The sequence below is a fragment of the Podarcis bocagei genome (assembly GCF_964188305.1).
Source record: "Podarcis bocagei genome assembly, chromosome: 1".
NCBI lineage: Eukaryota > Metazoa > Chordata > Lepidosauria > Squamata > Lacertidae > Podarcis > Podarcis bocagei.
The window spans coordinates 54,172,748-54,188,608 of record NC_138125.1 but is presented as its reverse complement, the minus strand read 5'-3'; the positions used below and the strand labels follow the sequence as shown (position 1 = coordinate 54,188,608).

At 43.8% G+C, this 15,861-nt stretch overlaps 1 protein-coding gene across 1 annotated transcript in view; it reads right to left on the bottom strand.

Annotated features, from left to right (window-relative positions):
- TP53I11 (tumor protein p53 inducible protein 11) overlaps window positions 1–15,311 on the bottom strand; it is a 54,547-nt gene extending 39,236 nt beyond the window's left edge. The window contains exon 1 of the mRNA XM_081166864.1: window positions 15,057–15,311. The gene's annotated coding sequence lies outside the window, so the exon portion shown is untranslated. The remainder of the gene's footprint in view (window positions 1–15,056) is intronic.
- Between the last annotated feature and the right edge of the window lie 550 nt (window positions 15,312–15,861).

The following is a 15,861-nucleotide window of genomic DNA, read 5'->3' as shown; positions in this document are numbered from 1 at the left end:
AACGGCATGCAACAATGCTCTTTTGATTTGACAACAGCATCACTTGGAAGGACTTCAAAACATTCAAAACATTGAGGCTGAAGTCTCTTGCTTTTTGCCATGCTGAGAGCAACTCATTTAGCCCCCACACTACTTTCTTCAAAGACCACAGGTACCCATCCCAGAGAGAGACCACCCCTTTGCACAGTCATGTTTCCTATCCACTCATGAACACATGGTATGAAAGCCAATGGGCATATTTCCAGTTTCCCATCAACCACACAGAGTTTTTAGTTTTAGAATATCAGCAAAAGACTGTAGTTGCATACAATACAATGTATTAGGAGAACAATGTTTAAAATATTTATTGTATTATACAAAGCAAGTAAATGAATTGTTCCTTGTGGGAGATAACCTTTGTGCCCCACGTAGCGAGATGAGCAGGTTTAACAGGCACTGAACCAATTAGAGAAAGCCATAACATCAACTCTCTAAATGCCTAGAAGGAGATGTGACAGAGAGAACTTCTTCTTGTCAGCATTCCATTTATGTGCTACAAAAAGAATAAGCCTTTTCATAGGTAAAACAGTGAGCAGGAACATCTAGAATATAATCAGCATTGTGCTAGCAAGAACATGTTCACTCTTAATTCACAGATGAAATGTTCTCCCCACCCCCACCCCACTATTCAATTTGAAAGGCCCAAATAGTCCACAATGCCACCCATCCAGCAACTCTTTTAAAAAAACGAATTTTAATTTTATTTGCTTTTATTTTGTGCACACCCCATTTACACAGTTGAGCACTTTAGGATTTCATTCTCACAAAGAGAGTTTCCTAGTTGCTGCATCATCAGGCAATTTTTGTCAGTCAAAGAAAGTAAACGGGAAGACATGTACGCATGCTGTTCATATACAAAGGGCATCTCCATGTCTTAAGTCCATTTAAAGAATACTAGGAAAAGGAAGACTTGGAAGTTGAGCATGATAGGGGAATAATCACTCAACTGGAGATGACAACTTAAAAATGGAGCTAGAAATGACTATTTTAAGAAGTACCTTGGACCCTTTAATAAAAATATAGTTTCAGAGAAAACGTTTTCCCCCTTTCCCCCCTCTTTGCAAGCCACCTTTCTTCCGAGCAACTCACAGAGGTGTAAAGGGTTCTTCCACCACCCATTTTAACTTGACAACCCTGTGAGTTAGTAGGTTAGTTTGAGAGATTGTGATGGACCCACAGTCACCTAGCAAGCATCATGGCTTGACAGAGATTTGGACCCAAGTCTTCTTAGTCTCTATCCAACAATCTAACCCTAGGGTAGCCAACATAGTCCCTCCAGATGTTGCTGTAATAATAGCACCATCATTCCTGACCATCGTCCATGCTGGCAGGGGCACATGGGAGTTTGTAGTCCAAGAGTACCGTATTTTTCATCCCATAGGACGCTCCGTCCCATAGGACGCACCTAGTTTTTTGGGGGGGAAATAAAGGAAAAACTTTTTTCCTTTATTTCCCCCCCAAAAGCAGGTCGGGGAAACCGAACCAGGTCAAGGAACAGCGGGATGGCGGCACTGCGCCTCCCTGCTGTCACCCGAGCTTGTGGGGCTGGCCGATGTCTGCCCGACGCGAGGGGCGCTCTGCTCAGGGTGCCCCACCCGCCGGGCGGCAGGCTGCTATCCGCAGCGTGGGGAGCCCTGCGGGGAACTCCTGCAGGGCTCCCCACACTGCGGATGTATGCCCGGCGCGAGGGGCGCTCTGCTTCAGGGCGTCCTGCCCGCTGGGCGGCAGGCTGCTATCCGCAGCGTGGGGAGCCCTGCGGGGAACTCCTGCAGGGCTCCCCACGCTGCGGATGTATGCCTGGCGCGAGGGGCGCTCTGCTTCAGGGCGTCCCGCCCACCGGGTGGCAGGCTGCTATCCGTAGCATGGGGAGCCCTGCGGGGAACTCCCGCAGGGCTGCCTAGGCTGCGGAGGTGTTCCCGAAGCGCCGGGCGCTCTGCTTTCAGCGCGCCTGGTGCTCCGGGAAGCAGCCTACTATCTGCAGCCTAGACAGCCCTGCGGGAACTCCCGCAGGGCTGCCTAGGCTGCAGATGTCTTCCTGAAGCCTGGAGAGCGAGAGGGGTCGGTGCGCACTGACCTCTCTCGCTCTCCAGGCTTCAGCGAAAGCCTGCATTCGCCCCATAGGATGCACCCAATTTCCCCTTCATTTTTGGAGTAGAAAAAGTGCGTCCTATAGGGCGAAAAATACGGTATCTAGCAACTGCCTGATCTAACTACTACCTCACAACAAAACAATGAAAAAAGAAACCCAGGAGAGATGTGTTTTGTAGCAGGTGAAGTCATGAAATAACCAAATGTTAAAAACTAAAGGGGAAAATGCTAATTATGTTAGCATCAAGAATTTGACGTAGTGCAATTTGAAAGAAGCCAGAAAATTTTTAAACAGCTTTAAAAGTATTTTGAAGTGCTCTATCCCTGGAACAGCAAACATCATGTCCCCCGTCTCCCATGTTGCTGCACTGCAACCATCATCCTTGACCACTGACCATGCTGACTGACTACTGCTCTGTCAGTTCTTTTTTATATTTAAAATTCCACCAACTTTAATCCTTTCATTTATTCATCTTGATGAAGTTGGAAATTTCCACCAGCAATATTTATTCACTTAACTCCAGGGGCAGATACGCAGGTCCCACAGAGAACTATACTTTTGACCCAATGTATGGCTTATGTCTTCTGCTGCCTATACACCCAGAAGGTCTTTTGAAATTGCAAGCCCCAAATTCCATTACTACCATCTGCCTTTGTCTGCACCCCAATCTATACATTAGGAGCAAGGACTTAGGCTCAGGGACCAAATGGGGCTCTCCAAGTGAAACTGGCCCTTGAGACTCTTCCCAGGCTGTCTGACAGCCTCTTCAGATGCTTTTGCCTGGCTGGAATGTGTCTCTAAACTATGACAATACATGTTGATTTCCTGTATAGGGATGTGCATGTAGGAACTATTAGAACTTTTGTGTAGCTGGAATACAACTTACTGCACAAAAGGTAAGAGTCACACCTGTTGCTCCACTAGCTTTTACCTCTGACACTATTGGCATGTGGTCCTGAGAAGGTTGTCTGCAAGTAAATGCAGCACTTGGGCTGAAAAGGGTTTTCCATTTCTGCCACACACATTTTTTTTTTTTTTAAAAAAAAAAATCAGATAAAATTACTTTTTGGCAGACTATGGGCCGATACTTGGATTTTCATCAAATTCTTATTCCGTATATAGTGTAGCTCTTAAGAAACTGGGCAAAGATCTAAATCAGACCTCAAGGACAAAGTCTGGGTGCCCTTCAGTTGTTAAGTATCTCCCATAGCAACTTATGTTGCAAAAATATATATACAGACTTCTTGGGAAACGGAAGCTGCAAACTTCTGACTATCACTAACTAAACTGCTTGAGCTGTCATCAGCACTAGTTCTAGAATGATTTATTTGGAGGAGGGTTGCCAAATCCTATAGTAAGTTCATTTAAGGTAATGGACTTTAAGTTAGTGGTTGCCATCAATTTCAATGAGTCTACTCTGTGTAGGATTGACACAGGATACAACCCTGAATCTTGACACATGGTCCTTCTTTCCAAAGAGTATAAACCCAAAGAACAAAGCCATACTTATGTACTTCCAAAATGTGATGAAGGTCCAACACTATATTATTGCAATTAGTCACAGAAGTGTGTAGTGCCCATAACTGCATTGCTTATATTCTTAATCAACATGTGTTTATATTTGCTTGTTTTAACATAGCAGAGGGAAGAGACGGTTTGTTATCCCCAATAACTGGGAACTTAATAAACAATTCCATTCACTCCTTTCTTTTCTTCTGCCCTTCTTCCTAGTTGACATTAATTCATCCGATTTTCTACTGGTCCCTCTTTAGGACAAACTTCTAAAGAGGTTCTATAGCTGATTAACTGACAGGATACAAGAGAAGGCCACTATTGGTTAGTACCTGTGACATCATTACCTGGAAGGAGCAAAATTTTCTTCCACTTTGATGAAACTGTGTCACATTTTAGAGGCTGAACACTTGTTTGCTGTATTACTTTAAGTGTTCCAGAAATCTGCTAGTTTGCAAACATTTTTGCCATCATGCTACAAAAACCATGAGAAAGTATATGTGTGCAAATGCACAAATCCAACTGCTGTTTTAATACAATAATAACAGGAAGGAACTATATTGGCCATAATTTCTAAAGACTGACCAGCAGTGTTTTTTCAGGGGGTACTCAAGAGTACACAGTACTGGAACCTCTTTCGTGGTTGTTAAAAAGTGTGGCACTTACTGTAACTGTAACAACTTCATGGTGAGTACCGACACTATTTTTCTAGAAGAAAAACACACACTGCTGACCAGCATTCCTTTTAAAGGGGGGGGGGAGGGGGGTTAACCAAGAAGGCAACAAAACAGGCAATTCTTTTGTGCAGTATGCAAGTTATCACTTACATAGCAAGATGTCTTTCCTTTCCGTTTCCATCTACTTCTCAACCTCACGTTTCCTGTAAATGTTCCAGAGCAATTTCCCAATCCCTGTCCAACTACCCCAGAAGGTCGTAAAGTAGCTACTGCATCCTTCCTGATTCTACCTATTCATGCAACACTTCGTTCAAATTGCCAGTGCAAGTTGCCCCAACCCAACTGGCTTTTTCATGAGGCTTGTTTCCTCCAGTTTTAATTATAAAATCTCCCCAAGCTTTCCTTATCTGACGGGCACAACTCTAGGGCCAAGGACATTAAGATTTTCAAATTCAGCTCTAGGTGAAAGTTATGATAAGGTAAACTTCCTTGTTTGTTTGTTTTTAGTTCTCTTAACCAACACATGCCTGGACACCACGGAGACTGATATACAGTCTTTTGGTCCTGACTACAGCTTTGGAAAACAAGCGCAATCGAAAGCATGTTTACTGGAAAGTAACTTGCGGGTGGCGCTGTGGGTTAAACCACAGAGCCTAGGACTTGCCGATCAGAAGGTCGGCAGTTCGAATCCCTACGACAGGGTGAGCTCCCGTTGCTTGGTCCCTGCTCCTGCCAACCTAGCAGTTCGAAAGCACGTCAAAGTGCAAGTAGATACGGTAAATAGGCACCACTCCGGCGGGAAGGTAAACGGAGTTTCCGTGCGCTGCTTTGGTTCGCCAGAAGCGGCTTAGTCATGCTGGCCACATGACCCGGAAGCTGTACCCGGAAGCTCCCTCGGCCAATAAAGCGAGATGAGCGCCACAACCCCAGAGTTGGTCACGACTGGACCTAATGGTCAGGGGTCCCTTTCCTTTTACCTTTACCGGTAACTTGCATTGACTTCATTGGGGATTTATTCCAAACCTAAGGCTGCAATTCTATAACCACTTACTTAGGAGAAAGTCCACTGAACTCAATAAGGCTTGCTTTTGAGTTGACATGCATAGGTTTGCACTATTGCCTTTTAGAACCCAATAAGCATAGCAACACAAATCATGTCTCTCTTTTTAAAGAAAAGTCTGGTTTTTATACTGATTTAGGTTTTTAATTTCTTTAATATAAACCATTTTTTCCTTTTTTATTGTATTACTGTGCATACAGATTTGCAACCTTCTATAAATATTGTGGGTTTAGAGCAGAAAGTGGCTAACCTGTGGCCCTCCAGATGTTGCTGGACTCCCAACTCTCATCATCCCTGACTGCTGACCATTCTGGCTGGGACTGATGGGAGTTGGAATCCAACATCTGGAGGGCCATGGATGCTCCAACTCTCCTCAATACCTACCAAGACTCCATGCACTTACACTAATGACAAGCTGATAACTTTGGATGAGAACTTAAACACTTCCATATGCCTGAATGGAAGTTATTGTGTTAACATTTAGCACCCACTTGGAGCCTTACTAATACTGGGATGAGTATTCTTCACGTGGTAGGGAGATGAAATGCTGGCTGTGCACAAGGAATGAAAGTAGATCAACTGGGGTGAAGCAAGATGACTAAACACTGAAAGGAACTGTGACAAGTGTGCTGATGTCAATTCAGCCACAGATCGGCAGCTCCAGCAACACAGCACACACCGCAGGGCTATGGTGGTTCATTGATTTTAGTTTCTGCTTGCAGGCGAAAGTTGCCAGAAGCAGACATGCCAATACAAATGCCTGGAGACCTGCAAATTTCCTTGGAGACCTCCTATGCTTCGGCTGCCCATGTGTCATTAGGCTCTGTTTGTACAACTTGACAGCTTTACAGTATGAAAAATTTGTGTGGCTTGTGAAAACTCCCTTGTTCCCCTGACAGTCATTGAAACACGGCTCAGTACCCGCAGAGGTCCTCCACTCCACTGCTCTGGGTCACAGAGTTTAATGCACCTTTTTATTTTTAATAGGATAAAAGACTTCACTGGGTTTAGCTACAGAACAGACAGCAGTGATAGGAATTGCACTTGATTTCTGTCTCTTAATTTAGAGCACCTTAAGACAACTTTATTCGTTGACCTGTTCACAATACTAAATTTAAAAATCGATAAACCACTACTGTGGACTGTTCTCTACTGGTACTTGTCCTATTTGACAGCATATGAACTGAGAGCATGAGTATGAATTAAGGCTAATTGGGTGGCACAGGATAGAACTATTTCAACCAGAGAGTGTTATTTCTGACCACCACCATAGTGTGCAACAGTTAACCCTTCCATTCCAACATGTTAGGACAGAATGAAAATCGCATCCTCCCTGCTCATCAGCCAGATCAGTACATATTAGCTAAAAGAAGTCCATCTTCTTCCCAATCATGTCTTGCAGGATGAGGTTTAACCTCCACTACCCACCCAGTGTGTCATTATTATTATTACCCATCTTTTTCCCTGACAGGGACTCAAGATGGCTTACAACTAAAACAGAAACAGCTATAAACATTGGGGGGGGGGAGAAATAATTAGAAAACCATAAATCGTTTAAAAGAATAAGTATGTTCTATTAAAACATACAGATAATTACAACAGAAACATCGCAGCACAAGCCCTTTCCTTAAAAGAAATTCCCATGAAAAATGGCCTGATTGGCTGAAGATCCGGAATGATATGTTTTATATCTCTGCTTGTTTTGTGTCAGGTCAAGGGAGAGGTGCATTGTAGACTGGGGAAGAGTACTGGTAGCAGAATTAAAACTACTGTCCAGAGTTTCCCCCATCTACAATACATACACAATGAAAAATTCACAGGAAAGAAAAAAACATTCCTTTAAAGAAACTCCCCCGTCAGATACATAAACTTCATTCAATGAAAAGAATGGGAGAACCTAAAGCAATATATGGTGAAGATCGAAGGGAAGTGGGTCATATAGTAAACATATTTTTTTAATAAAACAATACACTTTACCACTGGTGTTCTGCCATTTCATTCAAAGTTGAACTGTGAATCTATTTTAAAATCACTTCCTCCAATTTGCCTCTCAAAACCCAGAACACTAGAATTGACCCTGGTAAATAAGCACCACTGTGGGGAAATGAAATACAGTGGTGCCCCGCAGGACGAATGCCTCGCAAGACGAAAAACCCGCTAGACGAAAGGGTTTTCCGTTTTTCGATGCACTTCGCAAGACGAATTTCCCTATGGGCTTGCTTCACAAGACAAAAACATCTTGCGAGTCTTGCGATATTTTTCGCTCCCCCCCTTTTTCTAAGCCGCTAAGCGCCTTTTAGCCGCTAAGCCTTTAATAGCCGCTAAACTGCTAATAGCGCTAATCCGCTAATAGGGTTGCTTCGCAAGACGAAAAAACCGCTAGACGAAGAGACTCGCGGAATGGATTATTTTCGTCTTGCGAGGCACCACTGTACATAATTCTGTTCCTGGTCAGAGACCATCCAGAGCTCATCTTTCCTAAGCATCCAACAATCTGTGGTGCAAAATCTGTGGACTACAGGGAGTCCTGGGCCAATGAGCTTCTCTCAGCTCAATTAAAATATGACATCTGCTGATGGTTGTTATGTTTAAACAGAAGAGCCATGTGCTGCTTCCTTAACCTCTTTATAAAAAAAAATTTCCCAAGGAATGGTTGGGAAATCCAGTCTTGTATCTTCTGCTATCCTTTCAAACTGTTTTCAAGAGATACAGATTACAGGTCTGTATTTATAAATGTAGAAAAATAAAAAAATAAAAAGGAGATTTATAAAAATAACATTCCCATGGTTCAAGCATCACTAGACATTTCCCATTTGCCTTTAAGCCCCAAATAGAACACCAACACAGTTTTAGTGATTTCCCCCCCCCATCTGAAATTATATGCCATCTGACTCAAAATTCATCACGTCACGGGAGGCATCACAGAACACATTTCTCAGAAAGCATTCTTTGAATACCGCAAGAAGTGCCATAAGGAGACCCAGAATGCCATAGTGCTTTTAAGCTGAGTGTTGAGTGTGGTAAGGCAAATGAAGTGCCAGAGTTGGACCGGAGATATTTTAGCTCAGGGTCACCCAGGGCCCTTCATAGCTGACCAGTGTCATGCACTCACCACTTTCTCAGCCTTTTACAGAGACAATAGAGCTGCCCTTGCATATCCTGAGTTCCTTAAAGGAAATGCATGACACTGGGGTGGGGTGGGGGTGTAAATCAGTTAGGGGCTAAACAGAGATTTGGATCCAAGTATTCAAGCATCAATTCATACATACATATTCAGAGTTGCTTGCATGTGGCTTTAGTAACTTGCAAACAGGGAATGTGTACAAATGGTTTCAAATTACTATCCTACACTGCTCTGAAAAAGGAAAGAGGAAGCAAGGAGATCTTTAACTGTGGACCTCCAGATGCTAGTGGACTGCAACTTCCATCATCCTTGACCATCAGCCATGCTGGCAGGAGTATCTGGAAGGCCACAGCTTCCCCACCCCTGAAATAAATAAAAAACTAAACTAGTAAGCGCGTTTTGAACTATAGTGGTTTCAACATGTAGATTAAGCATAATGTTCTGGTATATATTTAACCAAAAAGAAAAAAAAGGTCTGTTGTTTTAAAATGGTGTAAGCAGAACATGCTGTGGGCTAAGTTTATTTTTCCTTGGCAGTCTCTTAAGCACAACATGCTTGTACAGCACTCCCCTCCCCACCCTCCCACACCTGTATATTCAGACTGTGCTCTGCTTACGAGCTGCGGATATGCTGTAAGTATAATAAGCTGCATTGCAATGCTAAACATTCTAAAGATTTAAAGAAAAGGAAATGGCTCATTTATTAAACACAGCACACAGCAGCAGAGAATAACCATTAGAAATACATGGAGTGTTCTTCTTTGGCAAAAACTGGCACAATAAAATATAATGAAGTGCACTTGTGTAAAAATTGACTAATGAAATAAAACTGGCTCAAAGTCTGAAGCTGGACTGAAAAGAAATATTTTCTTCAGGCATGTCTGCAAGGATCATGGACAGAGCACTCCAACATGGTCTTTCAAGTCGCAGAGTATCCGCAGTCGTCTGCACAGCTTGTCATTTTGGAGTTCAGCTGGGAAGTCACAAATAGGATACTTCCATATGCAATTTTGAATTAGCACCTTGAAACAGATGTACAGAGTTGCCCTAGAAATCTCCTAATCTTCAGAGTCACCACCTGGCTTTATTGCAAGTGAGGTTGGTAAGAGACTACAGTACATCCTCCCTTTGTAACTTTGTGCAAGCAACTTTGTTACTCTGTATATATGTTAAATGGGGGGAAAATAAGTTCCTGAAGAAAGGCACTTTAACGTGTTGTTACAATGGAAGGATGAGCTTCCTTTTGAGACATGTACATCAGAGATGTGGAACCTGAGACCCTTCAGTCTTCCAGGACTCCCTATCACACCCCCGAGACTCTCCCAAGTCATGCCCATTCTGTAGTCCACATCTCAAAACGGCTCTGCTCTGCACCTTCCAGAGGCTGGAATGTGTCCCTGAATTGTGATAATGACTTGTTTCCCTAAATTGAAGAGAGAGGTGTGTGTATATATAGAAACCTCTCAGTTGTGCATGGCTAGCATGCAGTCTATTGTATAGAGACAAGAATGGCATTATTTTCCCTGCCCACTTTTGATCTGACCCACGCCCACCATGTGGGCCCCAGAAGGTCCCCTATGAGGAAATGCTGAAAAGGGTCCCCTGCTTCTCATACAAGCAAATGCCGTAATACTGTTTGTGGCATGTCACACTCGCCCTCACCAGCAGCCACGCTCTGTGTAGCAATTCAAAACATGATTGACATCGTGGCACAAGATAAATGAACCTACATGTTATTATCATGTAGTCCACTTTAGTTTTGTGAGAGTATAATGTTGAGTTGGGGATGGACTGCAGGGAAATTATGGGATAAGTGAGAGAGAATGGATGGAATGGCACGTGCTCTGGTAGAAAAGGCAGGTGGGACTTTTGAAGACACAAAGAAAGTAGGAGACTGCAGCATCCTGGAAAAGGAAGACCACCACACACCAATGCCACAAAACAACAATATGACGTGAGAACTATACACAGGGCTTTATCTCATAAAGTTTTCCCAAAACAAGGCTTTTCATATGCTGCACCATCATTCAACTCACTCTGCTGGTTGTGCCAAAATTATCAGCCTTCTCTGTCCAGTTTATTTCTATCAGCTATCACTCATATTCAGATCTATGTTCTCTCCCTCCTGTCAGGTCCATAACACTAACTGAAAGCAATTTCTGAACCAATCCCTCAATCAAGATCTAGCAGGACCACACATGCTCTTGTGAAATAAAGCCATTTCTCTGTCTCTCCTGTCCACTGCTTGATGAAATATTCCTCAATATACAGCACTTTTTAACAGGCTCTGTGTTAACTAGATTAAGGCACATCATCAAATTAAATTAAATACAAGTTAATAATCAAGACTGATCTTGCAACAATGCCAATTGAGGAAATAATCCAGCTTGTTTGGATAAACTGTGGCACCTCTCTTTGGTTTTAAAATGGCAGGTGTGCAAATGGAAAGATCCACAGATGGGACTCAGGAAAGTAGACTAAGATTTTCACTCAGTCATGATTCTTTCACATAAGATAAAAATCATAAGATAGATATGGATGCATAGTTATCAATCTACCAGGAAATGGGAGTAGGCCTGTGATTGATTAGGTTCTTATCTTTTATCTATTTTCTGCATGCAGTGCTGCCCATTCTTCAACAAGTAACTCTAGTGCAATGCTAATCAAATAATCTTCTAAGGCACTTTCTCATTGCCTTTTTAAAATAGAAGGCTATGAACTATGCCCCCAACAGGCTCACTGTTAGCTGTCTTACTTTTTCTTCTACTGAATAATAAAATAAGCATCTAACAAAGTTATATATAGTATAAAATGGGGGTGATTTTCCAAAAGTCATTAGACTGCAATTCCCATAATCTCTGACCACTGGCCATGTTGACTGGGGCTGATGGGAGCCCAACACTACCTGGATGGCCACAGGCTCCCCATCTCTTACATAAAACAGAATAAGCAAGGAACAGGCTTACAATCTTCAAGTATGTACACATTATGGCTTACTCTAGTTCCAATGTGTTCCCACCATTGCAGCTTGAAGCGGAGCAGACATGTTAGCCACATTCCATGTGCATCCTGTAGTTTCTTGAGAAATACTCCTGTCTGATGTGTTTCCCCTCTAACCAGCTTTCATCCAACTTGAAGATGCAAACAACCATTAAGCTCAGGTGTGTACAGTTCAGACAGCTGTTGTACATGTGCAGATGACAGGGGTTGCCAGCATGGAGAAACAAATTAGGTAATGCATATCAGGTGTATATAGAAATTGCAAATGTGACTTGAGATGCGGGAAGGGAGAAACGGCCTTGCTGCGTTTTAAGCCACTAAAGTGCATATACTCTTCTATTGGATTAGATGACCCTCATGGTTCCTTCCAACTCTACAATTCTATGACTCTATGGCTATTCGGCAATATTAGAGGAGAAACTGACAAATTTCAGCCATCCAGTTCTGTGTTCACTGTTCAGCTGGAGTCTGTAATGAGCATTCTACATCCCATTTCAGTCTCCAATATGTAAACATGAAATATGTGTGCATCCTCTTCATATACATTAAAAGCATCTTTAACACCTCTTACTATTGTGTGCTCAACTGTGGGTCTTTTCTATTGTAGCGCCCTAGCTTGTGGAAGTCCCTGCCAAGAGAGGTTTAGTTGGCCTTCTCATTGAAGCTACATATGAGCAGCTAAGATCTTATTCTGCTACAGCTCCAGTATGGGGTTAAAATTCCATCTCTATACTAAATTGTTCTGTTCTGCTCTTGGTTTAAATGTATGAAATTGATTTTTCTTTCCAACTGTTCTACTGTGTTTTCTGTAACTTACCTACTTATTCTGCTAGTTGCTCTGAGTTTATTTTAGAATAAAGTGCTTTTTTAAACAGAAGAAGAGCCTTTTAAAATAAAATATCCTTTGTTTGAAACACAAGTTTTTCATTTACAGTGCAGAGGCAGAAATAGACTCTGCTGTCATTCAGGACACTCTTGTGGCAGTCTGATGAGAGTTGCAATTCAAATCCACTTCTGGAGAACACCAGGATGATGAAGGCTAGACTAAAGCTGGACTGTCCCACTGTTTAGGAACTACAACTGAACTGATACAGGATAAGATGCTGCCTGCCTCGTGATGGTTGTGGGTAGGTGATCTGAAATATATACAATGGTTCCTAGTTCATTTACAGACCAAATTCAAAGTGCTGGTTTTTATGGTCTGGGTCTCATGTGCCCAGAGAGTGCCTTTTACCAAAAGACTCTGCTCTAGATTCCATCTGTTGGGGTGGTAAGTGTGCTATGTACCCGAACAATACCTTTTTGTAGCTGTTTCAGAGTTAAGGGGTGTGCCCCCCCAATAATGTCAGGGGTAGAAGAAGACATTACTCCACCAGGCTTCTGGGGATTGGTTGATTTTATATGGTTTTCAAACTGGATCTCATACTTGTATCTTTTGGGGGGTAGGGCAAGCCACTTTCTGAAAATATTTGTTGAAAAGTGGTCATGAAACATGATAAACAAAGAGCACTTTTAGTGCTGCCTGGAAAGATTCCTTGTATTTTGCAATCATCTGTCCTATTTTTGCAGATTGTATAATAACAATATCAACAGGACTGCTAAGAATTTGAATACATCAAGTGCTTTTAGTGGCTGTGGTGAGAGCATTCTAAGAACCTCCCTATAAAGCAGAACAAACTTTTCACCATCATGTTTGTCGCGAACAGTTAGAGAAAAAGGCAAAGATCATAGAAGGACAAATTTGAACTGCTTCTCAACTCATTCTCTTAATGGTACAGAAGGTTGTTTTCGCATGACTACTGTAGCTTGGAGGGTTCTAGATTCCTTCGCATGTGCAGGGACTCCCATTGTCCACAAACTGAACTTTAAAATTAAGTACATACATTGCCAGGCAAAGAGAGTGATAAGTTAGGTCTGCCATATTTCAAAAAGTGAAAATCCGGACACAAATCCTGGCTACGTTCGGGAAATTCCAGACATGTGGCAGCCCTAGATAAATAGCATTAGTGCAACCCACACTTACAGAGGCTACAGCGCAGCTGGGTAACCTGCAGTGCTCTAGCTCTCTGTGGCCTATTAAGTCTCACTGACTCTTCCCATTAGTCATTCTGGCTGGGGCTGATGGGAGTTCTGAGTCCAACAAAAGGAGGACCTCAGGTTCCTTAGATCCAGTAGCGAAGGGCATCAAGAGAAACTTTGCATTAGTAAAATCAAATGGATCTTGCCAAATGACAAAAGATAGCTGGCTGCATTCCTCAGGCAAGGGAGAGAACATTATTAAGAGAGCAGATGTGAATTCTCAAATACTCTGCTCTGAGGAACCCAACCAGCAGATACATTAAAAAAAAAAAAACACCAGCTGAAAGGAATAGGGTGGGTGTGTTCCCTTCAGTTTTAGAAAGCTGGATGACATGTTGAGAGGTCTGGCTGTGCAGCACTGCTGTTGCTCTTACAGTTGCTTCAGGGGAAAAAGCACAGGGAGGAAACAGACAAAGGAATCCCCCCTCCCTTCCCTCCTAGCTGTTTATACAGTTCCTTGCACAATGAAGATGCCCCTTAAGGTGCTGCATGAAGCACAAAGCCATACAGTATGCATGCATTCAGAGACATGTTGACACCCATGCAATGCTTAAATTGAAGGGGAAGGAAGGGGTGGGCGGGGCAACGCCCCTTGGGTATTGGTGGGTTTTGGTTTGCTTTTTGTTTTAAGAAAGGGGGGGTGGCACAATGTGGGTAATATAAGGAGAAATCAGGGGTGTGGCTTGCAGATGTTCACACCCATACCAACCAATAATTCAGGGTACTATGTGCCAGCGCCTTCATTTTCTTAATCCTTTTTTGTGGCAAATCCACCCACGTATATTTAAATACCTTGTCTGCCCCCCCTCCCTCTCCCCGCACCACCACAAAAAATCAAATTCAGCATCATTGCCTGGGTTGAATGAGGTAAAAAGAAACAAATACCCACAAACTTGTGAGCAATTTCTGCAGCATTTCATAACGCAGCCCACAAGGCTCTTAAAACAAAGAGGTGTCAAGAAATGTTCACCGTTACAACTGGCTCCCCTCCCTCCTTTTTTTCAAGCCTTAAAAACAGGAAGTGGCTTTCTCTGCCAAACTGTACACTGATTTTTATTTTTAATTTTTTTGGCTCTTCGCCAAACTCCAGAAAGGCAACCCCAACGCTGGGGGAAGGAGCGGGGGCGTGTGAGGAGCAATTAATTATTAGTATTAGTAGTAATGGGCTGGGCTGCCTCATCCACTCTCCCAACATAGAAGGGAGTAATAAAAAGTCGTGGGACAGTCCTGAGGGACTGCTATTTCTTCACCCGCCGGTGCCCCTGAATGCAAGCGGGCTTACTTTCTTCGCAAGTTTGTTTCGCCTCGGGATACACCCGCTGCTCCCGGACTCCGTCGACGACCCCCGGGGCAGTTTCGGCCAGCAGCTATTCTTAGCTAGCGAGGCCAACCGAGGGCTTTTCTGAGGGGAGAAAGCCCAGGCGGGGAAGCTGGCAGCCTGCCTCGCGAAAACTCAACGCGCCGAAAACAACTCACAGTTTTAAAGCATGTTCCGCCCACAGAAAAGGTCGCTGGCTCCAGAGAGAAACAGCTGCTGCTGCCGCCGCAGAAGAAGAAGAAGAAGAAAAAGAAGAGTAACAATCCGCACAGCCGGCCTACGGGAGGCGGTCACATCTCCGAGGGTCCCTCGCAGAGCCGCCGCCAGAGACAGGCGAGCCGGCACAATCAGCCACTTTTGCACAACCTGCGCGTTTTTTCCCGCAAGCCGCGGAGGGCGCCTTAGCCCCGCCTCCGTATTACCATATTCAATCAATCACACGTCGCGCGGCGAGGCAAAGGACGGCCCCGCCCTCGCGCACACGCCCCGCCGCTTTGTTGCCGCTCGCCCACACGCTGCGCCGCTTAGCTGGGGAGCGACACCTGCAGGGAGCGAGAGGCGGCGCAGGGCGCAGACTTAAGCGCCTCCCGGAGAGGAGCTATTGTTTTTCAGTGAATTTAAGGTTGCACGACGCGAGCATCCCGCCCCCACACCCTCGGAGTCCCCTGGCAGCACGAGCGCGCGTATCCTCGGCGGCGGGTTTGACGGGTTGGTTTATGAATCCGGGTTAACATGCCCTAAGGAGAGGAGAAACTTCGGGTGTTAAGTTTAGAGCTGAGTTATTAGGTCCCTTCTGTGCATAGCTGTCAACTTTTCCCTTTTCTTGCGAGGAATCTTATTCGGAATAAGGAAATTTCCCTTTAAAAAAGGGGAAAGTTGACAGCTATGCTTTTGTGGTCGGACAGCATTTCATTTTGCGGTGTCAAACCCCAGATGGATTTTTTCACCTGTGTGTGTGCAATG